A 17,387-nucleotide genomic window follows, 5' to 3' on the forward strand; every position below is an offset into this window, starting at 1 on the left:
GAGACAGGAGTGATGCTTACTCCCACACTTAGCACACAATTCATGATGCCATCTACATTTGTGGGAAGGAGTGAACAAAGTGGTGGATAAGCCAAACTGATACAACCTATCTTCCTTCAGATAGTTTCTCTGAAACCAATCAATAAACTGGATTGAAGTGGGTGGCAGGCTCCTCCAGAAACTGATAATCCATAATACCTAACCAGTGTCCATTGTGCTTCGTATACCCTCTAGAATTCTGCTTGCTTGTGCACCTGCCTATGCTGGTCCTGCCTCAGCACTGGAGGGCATTCAGATCTACTTCAATTTACTGACTAGAGTTTGGCTGAGCCACAACAGATGCTTTGGCTAGGCAAAAGAAAAATTTAAGAAAGAAGCCACCAGGTTTTCTAAGACAGAGTTTTGTGGTTAATGACATGTTTTAAATGGTTAAATCCAGGATCCCTGGAGGTTATAAGTTGTTAAAAATAAGCTTAGGGTCACAAAGAAAGAGACTATCATTCCAACTGAAGTGTCTGGACAAGGCAAACTTTACTCTTTATCAAGAGGATGTGCTACAGCCTTGAAGCAGGGGGAGGGGCTTGGACCTGCCTCTACTAAAGGCTTCTCCCCATGGGAGGCCTTACCTTCTTGTTGAAGGGAAAGGAGGGTGGGTTGGGAGGGGGAGGCTGGAGGGGCTGGAGGAGGGGAGAAGGGGATCTTTGGTATGTAAAATGTATAAAAAATTTTTTTCTTAATAAAAAAAACAAAAAAGAGAATATGCTAGGGAAGAGCGAGTACACAGAGGCTGGATGCACTCTTGGTTTTTATTATAACTCAGGTGGTGGCTGTCTTTTCCCCATTGACTGGGGCCTCTTCTCAAAATCTTATTCATTTGGCTAGTCTGAAAAGAACTGGCACCCAGGAAATGCAGAAATGAGAAATCGGTCACTGATACAAGGAGAAAAAGGTCAATGACCAGGCCATCAGTTTCCTAGAAATAGAGCAATGGACCTTTGTGCAAACAAAGATTTTACTAAAGTAATGAGGGTTAAAATGTCTGCATAAAAGTGTGATTGTGGGAGATAAAATGATTTTAATTCCTTGTACCAAACACAAGGGGTTTTTTGTTTGTTTGTTTGTTTTATTTTTTGTTTTTTTAAGTTCTTTTTTTTAGTATTGGATAGAAAAAACTCTTATTTGATATCTCTTTCAAAGTGAAGTCAATACTGCATATGGCCTCATCCTGTTGCTAGGCTCCTACTGATAACTGTGCTATAAAGATGTCTTGGTCACCTGGACGCAGTAGAACACACATCTGTAGTCCCAGCTAGCAGGGAGGCTGAGGCAAGAGGAGCTCTTCTGGATTTCAGAGTCAGCCCAAGCTGCACAGACTGACTTCCATGTGAAAAAATGCCTTGTCCACCATCCAAGGGATGGACTTGGGACTGCAATCCTTTGAAAGGCTGGCATTTGGCTTCCCTTCAGGGATGTTCTCTGTGACTCTTTTCTGCTAAGGATGGCACATTGTGTCTAAACTACACAAATGGTAGGTTATGCTGATCTCGTGCTTACAGTCTGACCACCTAGAATTTTAGTAAACACTGCCAGAGACCTGCTTCGACAGGTGTGTGGGGTCCAGGTCCAGTTCTCATCAATGCCTAGCTGTTGTGCACTTAGATTTCTAGTCTTTGCCTGTTTGTTGTAAGAGACATTGCCCAAAGTTTCCCTTTTTCAAAAATTACCTTAGCATTAACCAATGGGAATTTTCATACTTATCTTTAAGAGGGAAGAAGTGAAAATGAAGCAAGTTCTCTCTCTACTCATGCTTAGAAAAGAAAAACTGGAATTGAAACTGTCATTGGTTTTACCCAGAATTGCATTGGCATTTTTAGCATTTCATCACAACTAAAATCTGTAGTTGTTTTTAAGTGGTTTGTATACTGCATTGTTTTAACATAGTGGGCCATATTGAATGTCTCCAAGATATGCTTTCCAGTTAAATCTTAAAACATTAAACCATGTTTTGTGGCAAGATGCACACGAGGTAAAATGTGTCACCTTAACCATTTTCAGTGTGTTCATCATGACTGTTTTGTTGTGCTGTTTTTCACTTCACTAACCTCAAGTTCTATACCCATTAAATAACAATTACTACTTCCTTCATGTTCCAGCTGCTGGAAATCACCTTTCTGCTTTCTGTCTTTTACAAATTGTATTACTTTGGGGACTAATATACAACGGGTCACATAGTATTTGTCTTTCTGTGACTGGCTTGTTTCACCTACATAATTGCTTAATGATTCATTGCAATTAGAGCATTTTTCAGGTGCTGTGGAGGTAGCTTAGTTGGTAGAATGCTTGCCTAGTGTATACACAGTCCTAGGGTTTGATCTCTAGCACCACATAAACTGGGCATGGTGGCATACAGATGTCATCTGGGGTGGCAAGGGAATCAAGAAGTTCAATATTAGCCACTGCTACATAGTGAAATTGAGGCCAGCCTGAGATACATGAGACCCTGTCTCAAAAAAATATTTAAAAAAATCCTTGTAATTGGAAAAATTTAAATATATGAAAGACAACATTTTAGCTAGCCCCTAGGGGGTGACCTTGGGAGAGCTAGCCCCAACACTTGTTGGTCATGCAGCAACTTGGGCTTGGGAGAGATGCCACCCTCTCCTCTCGACAATTATAGCAGGTAGGAGAGCTGAGCCTAAGAGCTGAAGAGCTGGCCCTGCACCCTTGCTGGCTGCAGCATTTGGGAGAGTGGTCCCGCACCTCTCCTGGACAGAACAGTAAAGCTGGCCCTGATGGCATGGGTGAGTGAGAGCCATCCCATCCCTTGCTGACCATCGGGTGGCACGGGCATGGGAGAGATGGCCCTGCCCTTGCTGGCTGTGGCACTCAGGTAAGCTGGCTGCTCCCCTCACAGGGGCAGTGCTGGAGAACTGGCCCTGGAGGTGTGGGTGAGGAAGAGCTAGCCCCATTGGCAAGAGTGCTGGAGAGCTGGTCCAGCCCCTTGCCAACTACCACAGGCAGGAAAGCTGGCCATACCCCTGGTCTGTACAAAGCCAGAGAACTGGTCTTGGTGGTGCAGGCATAGGAGAGTGGGAAGACTGAGTAACTCAGCTACCACCAAGGCCCAGATCCAGTGCTTTGAGTTGGCCCACCCCAACATCAACCCCATCCATGAAGTGTGTGATGGGGCTGGCCCTGCAGAATCAAAGCTGCAGGATCTCCATGACACAAGGCATCAAGAGAATGTCCGAGACAAGTTCCAGTGAAGATCTAGTATTGATAGTGTGGCAGAAGCCAGAAGCCTCAAACCAGTCCAAGTAAAGCTGTTTGGGCAAAAGGGTATACTCTGTGACACACTGAAGTTTCCACATTGAGATTTGTTTGTGTTTCTTGTCCTTTTGAGGGGAGGTTGCAGGGGCTGAGGGTAGATATGGAGGGACTGGGAGATGAATGGGATTGGAGTACGTGATATGAAAGTCATAAAGAATCAATAAGTTTTAAAAATAGTTTGAGGGTTGGGGATTTAGCTCAGTGGTAGCATGCTTGGTGCAAGGCCCTGGGTTCAATCCTCAGCTAAAAAAAAAAGTTTGATAAATTCCTGTGAACTAGTTCTTATTCTAACAATTATCAATTTGCTGTTTTGTTTCATATATTCCATGAATCATTCTTATTAAGTTTTTCCCCAATATTTTACTGTGCAAAATTTCAAACACAAAGGAAGTTTAATATCCCTATTACCTAGATTCTATAATTATTTGGTCATATATATTTTATCTGTGCAGCCTTTTCTTACACCTGTTCATCCTTCCTTCCATCCCTCTCATCAACACTCCATATTGCTGTTAAAGGAGTTTTTTTGTTTTTGTTTTTGTTTTGTTTTTTGTTTTTGTCTTGTTTTTTAGTTTTTTGAGACAGGGTTTCTCTGTGTAGCTTTGGTGCCTGTCCTGAAACTTGCTCTGTAGCCCAGACTGGCCTCAAACTCACAGAGATCTGCCTGGCTCCTGAGTGCTGAGATTAAAGCCTGTGCTACCACCACCCGGCTCTGAGTGACAAATCCTAACAGTGTACAAAAAGATTATTCTACAACAGGCAACTATCCCTAAGACCTCCGTGAATCCAAAGAAATATGGTGGCTCATGGGCAGTGAGGGGAATCCCAGGGACAGGAGTTCATGCTGTTCATGCTCAGAAAAAATATCCATGACCTGGTCTTGGGACAGGTATGTGGCAGGAACTGAGATAGATTCTTTTTCTGGGAGTGAGCACTTACTACTCTTGTAAGGGATTCAGGTGGTGTGATTCCCAGCACCCTCATCAGGTGGGCTCACAACTGCCTATATTTCTGTTTCTAGGGAATCTCACTCCCTCTTCTGGCCTCTGTGGGCACTGCACACATGTGGTACACACATACAGACAAGCATATATACATAAAAAAAAAATCTAATTTAAAAATAGCAGCTGGAATGCCGGGCAGTGGTGGCGCACGCCTGTAATCCCAATACTCGGGAGGCAGAGGCAGGTGGATCTCTGTGAGTTCGAGGCCAAGCCTGGTCTACAGAGCGAGATCCAGGAAAGGTGCAAAGCTACACAGAGAGACCCTGTCTCGAAAAACCAAACCAACCTAATAAACAAACAAACAAACAAAAATAGCAGCTGGAGAGATGGCTTAGCAATTAAGAGTATTGACTGCTTATCCAGAGAACCTGGCTTCTATTTCCAAGCACCTACATGGTGGCTAACAACTGGCTGAAATTCCAGTTCAATGGTATCCTAAGCCTTCTCTTGGTCTCTGTGAGCACCAGAATGCACATAGCACACATACATGGAGGCAAACCACCAATACACATAAAATATTTTTAAAAATAAAATTTTAAGGCTAGGTGTGGTGGTGTACACCTTTAATCTCAACACTCTGGAGACAGAGGCAGGTGTAGCTCTGAGTTCAAGGCTAGCCCAGTCTACAAAGCTAGTTCCAGGACAGCCAGAGCTACCTACACAGGGAAAACCTGTCTTAGAAAAAAATATTTAAATTAAAAAAGTAACCTATTAGCCAGGTAGTGGTGTGAATGCCTTTAATTCCTCCTCTGGCTTCTGCAGGCACTAAGTAAGCACATAACAACCATACATATATTCAGGTAAAATACACACATTACGTAATAATAGCCTAGGGGTGGTGGCGCATGCCTTTAATCCCAGCACAGAGGTCTCACAGAAATCTGCCTGTCTCTGCCTCCCAAGTGCTGGGATTAAAGGCATGTGCCACCACCGCCTGGTGCAAATATCCCTTTAAGACCCTGTTTTCATCGTTTTCTGTGCTTGCTTTTTCAATGTCATACTTCATGAACACTTTTAACTTACTTTCAATACACTGTACAATGCATATAAAATAAATTACTCTGTGGACAGAAGTGAAATGATATACCAACTTCAAAATGAACTTAGTGGAGAAATCCTCATTGTGTCTACAGAAGAACAGAAAATTCATGGAGTTACACTATCCAATTAGTAGTCATAGCCACAACAACTAAGGTATATGATACATGATGAGTGTCAAAGTCTTATTATGAAAAAAGAATGTGCCTGGCGATGGTGGTGCACACTTATTCCCTGCACTTGGGAGGCAGAGCCAGGTGGATTTCTGTGAGTTTGAGGCCAGCCTGGTCTATAGAGTGAGATCCAGGACAGGCACCAAAACTGCACAGAGAAACCCTGTCTCAAAAAAAGGAAAATTAAAAATAAAAAAAATTTAAAAAAAATAAAAAAGAATGTAAAAATGTCTCATTAGTATTTTTATATTAAAATACAATATGTGGTGATACACTCCTGTATCCCCAGTACTTGGCATGCTGAGGGAGGAAGATTGCAAGTTTGAGACCAGTCTGGGCTACACAGCCTTACCTCTCAAATTTTTAAAATATTGTTAAAATGTCGAGCTGATATGATTTAAAATACATTGGGTTATGATTGAGCATTCCTTGGGTATATGCCCAAGAGTGCTACAGCTGGGTCTTGGGGGAGCTGGATTCCCAATTTTCTAAGGAAGCGCCATTATTGATTTCCAAAGTGGCTGTACAAGCTTGCATTCCCGCCAGCAGTGGAGGAGAGTTCCCCTTGCTCCACATCCTCTCCAGCATAAGCTGTCTTCTGTGTTTTTGATGTTAGCCATTCTGACAGGTGTAAGGTGGTATCTCAGAGTCGTTTTGATTTGCATTTCCTGGATAATTAGGGATGTTGAGCAATTCCTTAAATGTCTTTCAGCCATTTGAACTTCCTCTGTGGAGAATTCTCTGTTTAGTTCTATAGCCCATTTCTTAATTGGACTGTCGGGCATTTTGATGTCCAATTTCTTTATATATTCTGGACATCAGCCCTCTGTCAGATGTGGGGTTGGTGAAGACCTTTTCCCATTCTGTAGGCTGTCACTTTGTCTTGTTGACTGTGTCCTTTGCTCTACAAAAGCTTCTCAGTTTCAACAGGTCCCATTGATTGATTGTTTCTCTCAGTGTCTGTGCTACTGGTGTTATATTTAGAAAGTGATCTCCAGTGCCAATGCATTCAAGAGTACTTCCTACTTTCTCTTCTATCAGGTTCAGAGTAACTGGATTTATGTTGAGGTCTTTGATCCACTTGGACTTAAGTCTGCTGGCAATGGTCGAGAGAAAGTCTGATCTGACCTAGTCTGGTGATCAGATGGCCAAACACCCTAACAGTCATGCTGGAACTCTCATCCAATAACTGATGGAAGTGGATGCAGAGATCCTCAGCCAGGCCCCAGATAGAGCTCCAGGTATCTAATTGTGGAGAAAGAAAAGGGACTGTAAGAGCATGAATTGTTGAGACCAAGATTGCAAAAAGCACAGGGACAAATAGCCAAATGAATGGAAGCACATGAATTATGAACCAACGGCTATGCAGCCCCCAGCTGGATCAGGCCCTCTGGATAGGTGAGCCAACTGAATAGCTTGATCTGTTTGGGAGGCATCTAGGCTGTGGGACCGGGACCTGTCCTTAGTGCATGAGCTGGCTGTTTGGAACCTTGGGCTTATACAGGGACACTTTGCTCAGCCTGGAAGGAGGGGACTGGACCTGCCTGTACTGAATCCACCAGGTTTAAATGAATCCCCAGGGGAGTCTTGGCCCTGGAGGAGATGGGAATGGAGGGGAGGGGCTGGTGGGAAGGTGGGGGTGGGGGTGGGAGGGGGGAGGACAGAGGAACCCATGGCTGATGTGTAAAATTAAAACACAAATATAATAATAATAATAAAGAAAAAGAAAAAATGCATGAAGTCTCAAAAAAAAAAAAAAAGAAAGTGAACCTGGTATTTATCACTTATTATTTATATTCTTTGTTGTTAGTGGTAATTCTAAAAATAAAGGACTGGCTCACCTTCCCTCAAAAAAAAAAAAAACGACATTGGATTAACCATAATACATGATTAATTTCATTTGTTTCTTGTCATTTTACTTTTTGTAGTGGATATATGAAAAATTTAACTATATAGCTCATGATAAATTTCTATTGGACACTGCTAGACTTGGCAGTGAAGACTAGAGTAGGCTTAGCTTAACTACAGTTTATAGAACTCTTGATCCACTTATAAAATCCAAAGGTCCAGGGGCTGGAGAGATGGCTAGGCACTTAAGAATTCTTGCTGCTCAATCATGAGAACTAGAGTTTAGTTAGATCCCACCACCCACTTTGGGCAGCTCACAAGGCCCTAAAATCCAGCTCCAAGGGATCAGATGAGGTCTTCTGCACACTTCCCCACACATATGCACCTGCACTCCCACAGACACAGACACACAGGAACACATGGACACATAAATAAAACAAAATGTTTTAAAAACTACAAATGTAAGCTCCCCCATGCCCAGGTCATTGGGGCCAACTCTATTGCTGCAGTGTCCAGCAAGAGGCAGGGTCAGCTTTCCCAGGGCCAGTGAAAGGCAAGGCTGGCTCAGCATGGCCTTCAGATTTCATCTCACATGGTTCCTCTGCTCCCTTATGGTAGCACTGACCACAGACATCAACATAGACCCCAGCTGCAGCAGGACCACTGACCCAGGCATGGTCCTTGGCAGCAGTCAGGCTTGGATGTCACCAAGGCCCCAGGTGGCAGTTCAGGCCATTTAGATTGGCATGGCCCCAGTGGCTGCATGACCCCCAGACACCAACATGGCCCTAGGTGGTGGCCCAGACCCCAGGCATCTGCATAGCTTTTGATGATATCAGAGGCCATGGACATCAACATAGATCCTGGCTGCTGCAGGGCCATGGACCCAGACATGGTTCTTGGCAGCAGCTCAGGCCTGGACATCATCATGACCCAGTGAGACAGCACAAGACACCCAGATCTGAGTGGCTCCAGCATCGGTGATAGGACCCTTGGACACCAACATGGCCACAGGTGGCAGCCCAGGCCCAAGCATGGTCCCACTCCTCACCAGGGACATTCAAGAACTGGCCCTGATGACATGGGCATAGGAGAGCTGGCTCAGCTCCTCGCCTGAAGGGTGTAGCCCCAGCAGTCAGGACTGACCAGCTCAACTACCACCCAGGCCCACATCCAGGGCCTTGAGTTGGTCCACCCTAACATTTACTCCATCTATGACCTGCTAGAGCGTGTGATGGGACTGGTCCTGCTGAATGATACCTGCAAGACATCCATGACTTGGGGTGGCCTCAGGATGTCTCAGATGAGTTTCAGTGAGGGTCCAGTGATGATGGTATGCCAGAAACCAGAGGTCTTGAACCAGACAAACGACTCTTTGCAATAAAAATTTGCAAGTAAAGCTGATAGGACAGAAAGGTATACTGTGTGACACACCATGGCTCCCAATGACATTAAGAGGAATGAAGAGGTGTTGGAGAGGTGGGAAAGAAAGAGGAGTGAAGGATTTTTTGTTTGTTTGTTTTGTTTTGTTTTGTTTTTTTGGTTTGCATGTTTGGGTCTGGTTTTAATTTTTTTAAATTTTCTTTTGAGGGAGCATGCTGCAAGGGTGAATGACAGATATGGAGGGACTGGGAAATGAGTGGAATTGGGGTGCATGATGTGAAATTCCCAAAGAATCAATAAAGAAATGTTATAAAATATAATAAAATAAAAAGTGCAAATGTCAACACATGATCAAAAGCTCACCATGTAAAACAGCATACTGATGCTGATTTGAATCCTAAAGCCTAGAGTTACAGTCCATACAGAATGGGTTCTAGGAGCCCCTATGGATACCCAAATCCTGAGATGCTCAAATCCCTTATAAAAAATGTTTGTAATACTTACTGTGGCCTATGTATATCCTCTCATATACTTTAAATAATTTTTGGATTGTATGTGATACCTGACCCAATGCAAGTACTGTCCAGTAATAGGGAATGAAAAGGGGGCAAAGACTGTACATATTCAGTGCAGGTATTAGAATTTTTTTGCTGGGCCAGGTGGAGCATCCCAAAACTCAGATGGCAGAGGCAGATAGATTGTTGTGAGTTCAAGGCCAGTCTGGTTTACATAGCAAGTTCCATAATAGCAGGAAGTATACAGTGAGACCATATCTCATAAAAAATTTTTTTTTACTCCATAGCTGGTTGAATCATGGATAGAGAACCCATGGAGGTGAAGGACCATATTAAAAATGATAAAGAAACAGAGTGAGGAGGGTAAAACAATGACCAGATGCTAGATTCCTTCAGTTTAATATATGGGTCTCAAATTGCCATCTCTAATTTGACAATTAGGGAAATGTCATACGTTCTTGGTTATAAAGTACATATTTCCCATTCTAATGGATTCTGGATGAGATTTTAATGAATAACATGGGTGAGATGAGAGAGAAATTCTTCTGGATATTTAGGGCAATGGGTGTCAGGGTGGCCTAGGACACACAGCAAAAATAGCATCCACAGATAGTTTCAAGAAGTAAGGGAAATGATAAATGCCATTTCCGGGTTCCCTTGATGCCTCCTTCTAGACATGTGTAGTGGTGGAAGGCATAAGTCTTACTTGTGCCCTGTAGCTTGGCACAAGAATAGGAAGTAATGTAGACTGGTCCACCCACACCCATCCATGCCTGAGTCACTTCCAGATCCTGACTCATCCCCCTACTGAGTCAAGTCATAGTGACAAGTTGGAAGAGAAAAGACATGCCAGGTACAGAGAACAATAGAGGTCAGTACTTTTCTGAGAAGAGGGACAGGAATGAATCAGGGTGGCTCCACTTCCCATCTCCACTCCTCCAGCATCTTGCTGACAGATCCCCTCTGGCCCCAGGCCAACCAGGCAGGTAGGGGTGGAGAGAAGGACAAATTCATTCAGCAGCTTCAACAGACTTATGCCTCAGTCCAGCTAAAACCAGAGTTATGCATCAAGTTCCTTGCACACAGAGAGACAACTCTTTCTGTAACTCATTCAGGCAAAAGGACCAAGACAGAGTGCTCCTCCACATTTGGATGGAAGATGCCAAAGTTTCCTCCACATGGTGCTGTCTGCTGATGTTTTTCCTTCTGCACCTTTGTGGGGAGTGTCTGGAAGCAGATTCCTCCCTTGGTTCTACCCTCACCCATATAGAATCAAGGGGAAAATTATCTTTAGAGACTAGCTTGTGAGATAACTAAAAGTTATTGGTACTTATTTGTAGGCAGAGTTTTCTTTCTTGCCAGCTAGTTCCCAAATAACCACATGGAAACTTAATATTTATAAATGACCAGCCAACAGCTCAGGCTTATTACTAATTAGCTCTTACAACTTAAATTAACCATTTATATTCATCTACATTCTGTCACATGGAATTTCCTCACTTTCATCTTACACCTCCTGTTTCCTCCCTGTGTCTCTCTGGTGATTCCTCTGACTCTGCTCTTCTTCCCAGCATTCTCTTTGACAAGAAAATCCTGCCTAGTCATTGGCCAGTCTGCTTTTTATTAACAATGAGAGCAATACATATTTAGAGTATGTATATTAAAAATGATAAGGAAACAGAGTGAGGAGGGTAAAACAATGACCAGATGCTAGATTGTTCCACAGCACTTATTTGGTTGGGGAGGGAGTGTTTACATATGCAGCGTGTTATGGTCTCACAGTGTAGCCCAGATTGGCCCTATTAACTCCCCTTCCTGAGTACCTGGGACTACAGGAAGTGCCCCCATTCTTGCCTCAGTGCCATGATGTATTGAAGACCAAATTGTGCCTGGCACATATCAACTGTGTCTCTTTAAGAAAGTTCCATTTATCGAACTGAAGTCTCACTGCACAGGTGCTCCGAAGCTCCCCATTAGAAACCATGGACTTCCCTGAACACCATCAGACAGAGGAGGAGTACTGGGGAGTGGAAAGCTGCCTCATCTGTCTGATACATTCGAGTGCTTCCTGTGTGCAGAAAATTGTAGTTACTAGGAAGCTGTAAATTGGAGCCTAAATGTCTGTGCTTCTAGTGCCAGGTGTGAAAAGACTTGGTCAATTTATTAGATGATTGAGAAATTCTTAACTATTTTCAGCAGAGAAATGTTAATAGGAGAGCAAGAGGCCTAGGACTTTCAGGTTTGGTGTGGGGGCTGAGAGGTGGACATTCCTGGTAAAAAGAAGGAATGCTTGGGTAGAAGCAAAAAGGAAACAGATGTGTCTCCCTGACAGCCGAGATTTAATGAGGAAACCTCATGCCTTCCTCAAGCCCTGCCCCTACCACAACCCAACATTTAGCTTGCATAGTTTAATTTGTAAACAAAGGGAGGTTCATATTTCATTAGAGTGTGAGTTTATCCACACTCTACCAATTTCAAAGATAGGAAAAAGTACTTTAACACCTACAAAAATGATTAATATCTGGGGAAAGATTTTATTGTCTTCCACCCCCCTTTTTTTGGTTTTTCGAGACAGGGTTTCTCTGTAGCTTTGGAACCTGGTCTGGACTAGCTCTGTAGCCCAGGATGGCCTCGAACTCACAGAGATCCACCTGCCTCTGCCTCCCGAGTGCTGGGATTACAGGCATGCGCCACCACCGCACAGCGTTTTCCCTTTTTATTATTGAGTTTATTATTGTATGATTCTCTGTAGTTCAGGTCAGCCTAGAACTCATTATATAGCCCAGGCTGGCCAGGAATTTGTGATCCTCCTGCCTGAGTCTCCCTAGTTACAGAATTATAGAAATGTTGATTGTCATCACTTTTTTTGTGTAGATGACATTTTTACAAGGAGATTTGTGTGTACCCTGCATTTCCCACCCAATTTGGGGGTGTGTGGTTCCAGACAGAGTTTCTCTGTGATGTCTTGCCTGTCCTGGAACTCACTCGGTAGCCCAGGCTGGCCTTCAACTCAATAGATCCACGTGCCTCTGCCTCCTGAGTGCTAGGATTAAAGGTGTACGCCACCATCATCCGGCATTTTTCTCCTGTATTTTTTCCTTTAATAGTATTTTAAAATAATCATCCTGTGATGTTATAAATTGTTGGTAATATTTTTAATGGTTTCATAACATTTTAGAGAGACTATCTGTGGATTTCCTTAATCCTTAGTCCAAAATTTTCCACATGATGCTTGAAATTCAAGTTTCTCTTACAAATACAAATATGTTTAGATACCTTTCAATTATCTATCACCAATTAATATCTGTCATCTATCTATCTATATTTATCAAGAGAAGACGAGGATAGAAAAGAAAATAGAGATGTTAAGAGATGCGAAAAGGAACAGAAGGTTATTCCACGTGATGCTTAGGCAGGCAGAATTGTTGCCACAACTGCAGGATAAGCTGGGGAGGAAGCCCCCCCCTCCCTGGGACTGCGGACTGCTTGGCGACGCCCTCGCCACTGCAGAGTTTGGCCTTGGCCTCGAGCGGTCTCTGGCACCCCCTGCCGTTCGCTTCGCGACCTTCCGTTTCTGGTCCCCTCTCATGGCCCCTCCTCCATTTTGCGTCTCCCAGGCTTTCCCCTGGCCATTCCCTCCCCTGCCCCTTTGAGACCTCCCGCGTGTTAATTTCAGGGTCCTCTCCCGCGGTCACTCTTGCGGAACTAGCTGGTGTCACTAGGTCCAGAAGGAATGGACAGACCAAGACAAGGCCGGAATGGCTCCAGGCCCCTCTCGGTACTGCGGCAGTGGGAGTTAATCTGGAGCTGTCTCCCGGAAACTTCCGAACTGAAACCCCTGGACTGCAGCAGCTCTGCATTCTGGTGATAAGAGGAGGTACCAAGAAGAGCAGAACATTTTGGGCTTTGATGATTGTGACATTTGCAGGGTCATGGACTTGGGGCATGAGGGAAGTCCGGAACTCTCAGGTCTTTAGGCACTGCGACTTGCCACTCCTTGGTTCAGGTCCCCATAAGTGCTTAAATGGCATCTCAAGATGGCCAGCAGAGGGGGTTGTTGGTGTTAGGAAGCAGTCTCCTCCCCAAGTCCCTTTCACCAGTTAATATCCCTCCCTGTTCATTGTGCATCCCTTTGCCCCTTTTTCTCAAATCCAACCCGCTCTAGTCCCAGCGTCTACTCCACACGCACACACACGCTCAGACACTGCCATCAGTGCTGCACAAATGTGGTAGGAAATCACCCCAAGTGGGAACCAATTAGCATTCCATCTCATCTAGAATCATTCTTCCCATGCTTCCATTTGCTTGGACCAGACTATCTCTGCTTCCACCATAGTTATGGTTTTCAGGCAGGATACATGACCCTCAGTAGACAAATGTGAAGACTGATGCCAGAAAGCACCAAGCTGCTGCTCTAGAGACCCAGAGACCTAGGAAGTAGGGCCAGTTCACCTGTGGAGCTGCCTGGAGAGAAGGGAACCTGCTAACATTAGGGCTGTAGATTTCAGCCAAGACATTGATTCACTGGAAGGTTTAGATCTCCGAATTTAGATGCCTGGCTGGGCTTTGGATCCACACATATTTTCCCATTTATTCTTCTACCAACTGGGCTAACTAGGTCATCTTAACTTATCTGTCTGTACATTCACATGTGTAGAGAGAGCTCTTTGACCACTGAGATGCAAAGGGGTATATGAAGAGCTCAGTGGAGGAAGGCAGAACTACATCACATTTAGGTGCAGTTAGGAACCACAGAAGACCTGTTTTAAGTCTGGGGTGGGGAAGGTGGTGCTATCTTTCTTGTACTTCATAAAGGGCCATGGCCAACACTCTATAGCCAAAGAATAATTAACACAAGGAAAGCACAAAAAGGGTTTCATCACAGTTTTACTTAATACAGTGTTACTGGGGAAATTGCAGTTCCCATTTGGATTCTTAGTCTCCTAAGAATTTTAAAACAGACTGAGAAGGAAGCTCAAGGACCATTTTATTAGAGTTTAAAAGAAATGCAACAAGGCAGGGGAGCTGTAATTTTGCCAGCTGCCAAGTAAAAGGAGAGTCAGGGTTTGAGAAAGCTGACATGTAAAAAGCATGGCAGGTAAAAGAATTTCAGAGAGCAAGTGAGAAAACCCAGTATCAGAAAAAAGATGCTTATGCTTTTGGCCAGTATCAAAAAAAGAGGTAGACAGGAGAGAAAGTTATTCTTTTTAAGCTAAGCAGGCTTAGCGGTGCACAGCCGAAGCTCTGTAAGCAACTACATTGGAGGAGGGGCTTCTGGGAAGTGTATGTACTTCACTTCATTAAGGGAATAACTGTTCTTTCCATCTCCTTAGCATGCCCTTTTGTAAATCAGCTTTCTTGAGGCATGGTCTCCTGGCCCGGTGATTGACAAACTCAGTTGGATTAACTCTAAGGGAGGAGACAATAGCATGTAATATTCTAATCTTTGGAGCGTATGGTATTTTAAATCCTAAAGGGAAATTATGAAGCTACCCTTTCTATTGTTACCAGGGAAACAGGAAGTGTGACCAAAGCAGATCATGAGGGAGGGATCCACCCTTAGAAGCCTCCAAAATCGAATTCTTATAACATCCACCCACATCAAGAATTGACGCCCCAGAGCTCATGTGCAGTGGCAGTGGTGTTAGCGGCGGCTGCAGCAAAGCATTTGGCACGATGTCTCACACCATTTTGCTGGTACAGCCCCACCAAGAGGTCAGAAGGCAGGACTTACACTATGAGTCTGTGAATGAGTGCATGGGAGGTGTCTGTAAAATGTATGAAGAACATCTGAAGAGAATGAATCCCAACAGTCCCTCCATCACATATGACTTCAGTCAGTTGTTTGACTTTATCGATGATCTGGTAGATCCCAGCTGTCTTGTTTACCGAGCTGATTGATACACAGAGGTAATAGCCTATAACAAAGACTGGACCAAAGTGGAGATCTATGTGCTCCTTCATCGACAGACCCAACAGGTTGGGAAGTAGTTGAGTTGGAAGCATTGGGGGCTGGGGGTGGGAACAGGTGCATACAATGTGCTATAGTGAACATCTTGTTTGATAGTAATCCTGTTTCTGTTTTGTTACACTAGAGCCAAGATTGAATGTATGACATGACAGTGAATGATCTTTTAATTTTGAAACCACCATTGCCCCTTTGCTCCTTTCCTTTCTTTTTCTTTTTCTTTTTTTTTAACTTAAACATTTTTGCGATAATTCAGAGAGAAAGTGTTCTTTGCCAGTTAAGGTTGGTTCCAATGCTTGAAACTGTTCGTATCTGCTTTACAGCAGTGAGTGCACTAACCCTTTGTTGGGGGTAGGGGTGGTGACGAGCTTAGTTATGTCCTCTGGGAAAGTCTTAGTAAAAAATAAAGAAATGTTCTATTAAAAAAAAAAAAAGAATTGAGGCCCCTTGGCAGTTTTTAAGGACCCTTGACATCAAGTAAAGCACAGTAAGCACCCAGACCAGGAAGTTCATGACTGTCTAGTTGAGAGGAAACAAATGATCACTGATGTCTGTCATCCTGGGGAGGCAACAATACCAAAGATAAAAATTTAGGAAGAGATAGCCAAAATGTTCAAAACCACATCGGATGTCATCTTTGTATTTGGATTCAGAAATCATTTTGGTGGTGGCTTTTGCATGAGCTGTTTTCCTTTGTTTATGCAAATAAAGGAGCTTAAACACAGACTTGAATGACATGTCCTTTATGAGAGAAAAAAAGACCTCGGGAAAACAGTGAAAGGTATGTGAGAACAGAATGAGGAAGGCCAGGGGGCCTGCAAAGGCAAAAAGGCAAAAAGCCAAAGGAATATTCTGTGGTGACTTCATCAGCTGTGATGGTGCAAATTTCTAAGCAGACAAATAAATGAAAAGTTTCCAAGTGAAATTTTTTTTTTGAAGTCCAGGCCCTAACCTTGCAGGAGATGGGCTGCAACTAGGACATAGGAAGGTTTAGGCCTTGGAGGTGGAATCGAAAACAGCCGTAGAGATAGAGTAAAAGTGCAGCCAAACCATGGGAGTGTAGATTGACTATAAACAAGAGCAGATAACATAAAGAAAGCAGTTGCGTACACAAGGTCCCAGGATTAATAGTGTCACTCCTAACATTATAACATATGCAATCCATCTCTGAAAACCCAGAGAGATTAGATTCCAAAGCTGTTCACCAAAAAGGATGGGTGTCTGGACTGGAGATTGGGTCACATCATCAAGTACAGCTTCTGCGCAGCTATGCAAAAGAAGACACATGAGGAAAAACCAGGCCAGAAGCCAGAGCCCCCAAACACATTTGGAATGTCTGGCCTCTGCCCAGGACAGAAGCAAAGCCATAGCTTCTGGCCAAGGACAAAGACAAGAATGTTTGCTAGGGCCCCAGCCTAAAACTGCCTGACCAGTTTTCACTTCCTGTCCTCATCAATGGCAACTTTCACATTCAGAACTCAGAGTCCCCAGCATGAATTGTCTGATTTTAAAAGTTAGATCTGTATTTTATTCATCTGTATTTCAGGCAAACCAGTACTGATTCATCATGGCACAGTCAAGTATAAATCATCTTAAAATTTTTCTTTTAAAACAAATCTTTTTGGGGCTGGAGAGATGGCTCAGAAGTTAAGAGCACTGCTTGCTCTTCCAAAGGACCTGAGTTCAATTCCCAGCACCACATGTTAGCTTACAACCATCTGTGATGAAATCTGGTGCCCTCTTCTGGTCTGCAGGGATATATGCAGACAGAACACTGTATACATAATAAATAAATACATCTTAAAAAAACCAACAAATATTTTTCTTTTTTATTTTATTTTATAATTTAATTTAATTTTACATATCAGCCATAGGTTCCCTTTCCCTCCCTCCTCCTGCCCCTGCCTTCCCCCCAGAATACCCCCATTCCCATCTCTTCCAGGGCAAAGACTCCCATGGGGATTCAGCTCAACCTGCTAGATTCAGTCCAGGCAGGTCCAGTCCCCGCCTCCAGGGCTGAGCAAAGTGTCTCTGTATAAGCCCCAGGTTCCAAACAGCCAGCTCATGCACTAAGAACAGGTATGGGTCCCACTGCCTAGGGGGCCTCCCAAACAGTTCAAGCTAATCA

General features: G+C 43.7%; 2 pseudogenes; both read left to right on the forward strand.

Moving 5' to 3' along the window:
• Window positions 1–14,967: 14,967 nt before the first annotated feature.
• On the forward strand, window positions 14,968–15,282 carry LOC118573691 (annotated as a pseudogene).
• Window positions 15,283–15,551: 269 nt separating this feature from the next.
• LOC118573995 lies at window positions 15,552–16,167 on the forward strand (annotated as a pseudogene).
• Window positions 16,168–17,387: the final 1,220 nt, after the last annotated feature.

The sequence above is a fragment of the Onychomys torridus genome, chromosome X (assembly GCF_903995425.1).
Source record: "Onychomys torridus chromosome X, mOncTor1.1, whole genome shotgun sequence".
Classification (NCBI taxonomy): domain Eukaryota; kingdom Metazoa; phylum Chordata; class Mammalia; order Rodentia; family Cricetidae; genus Onychomys; species Onychomys torridus.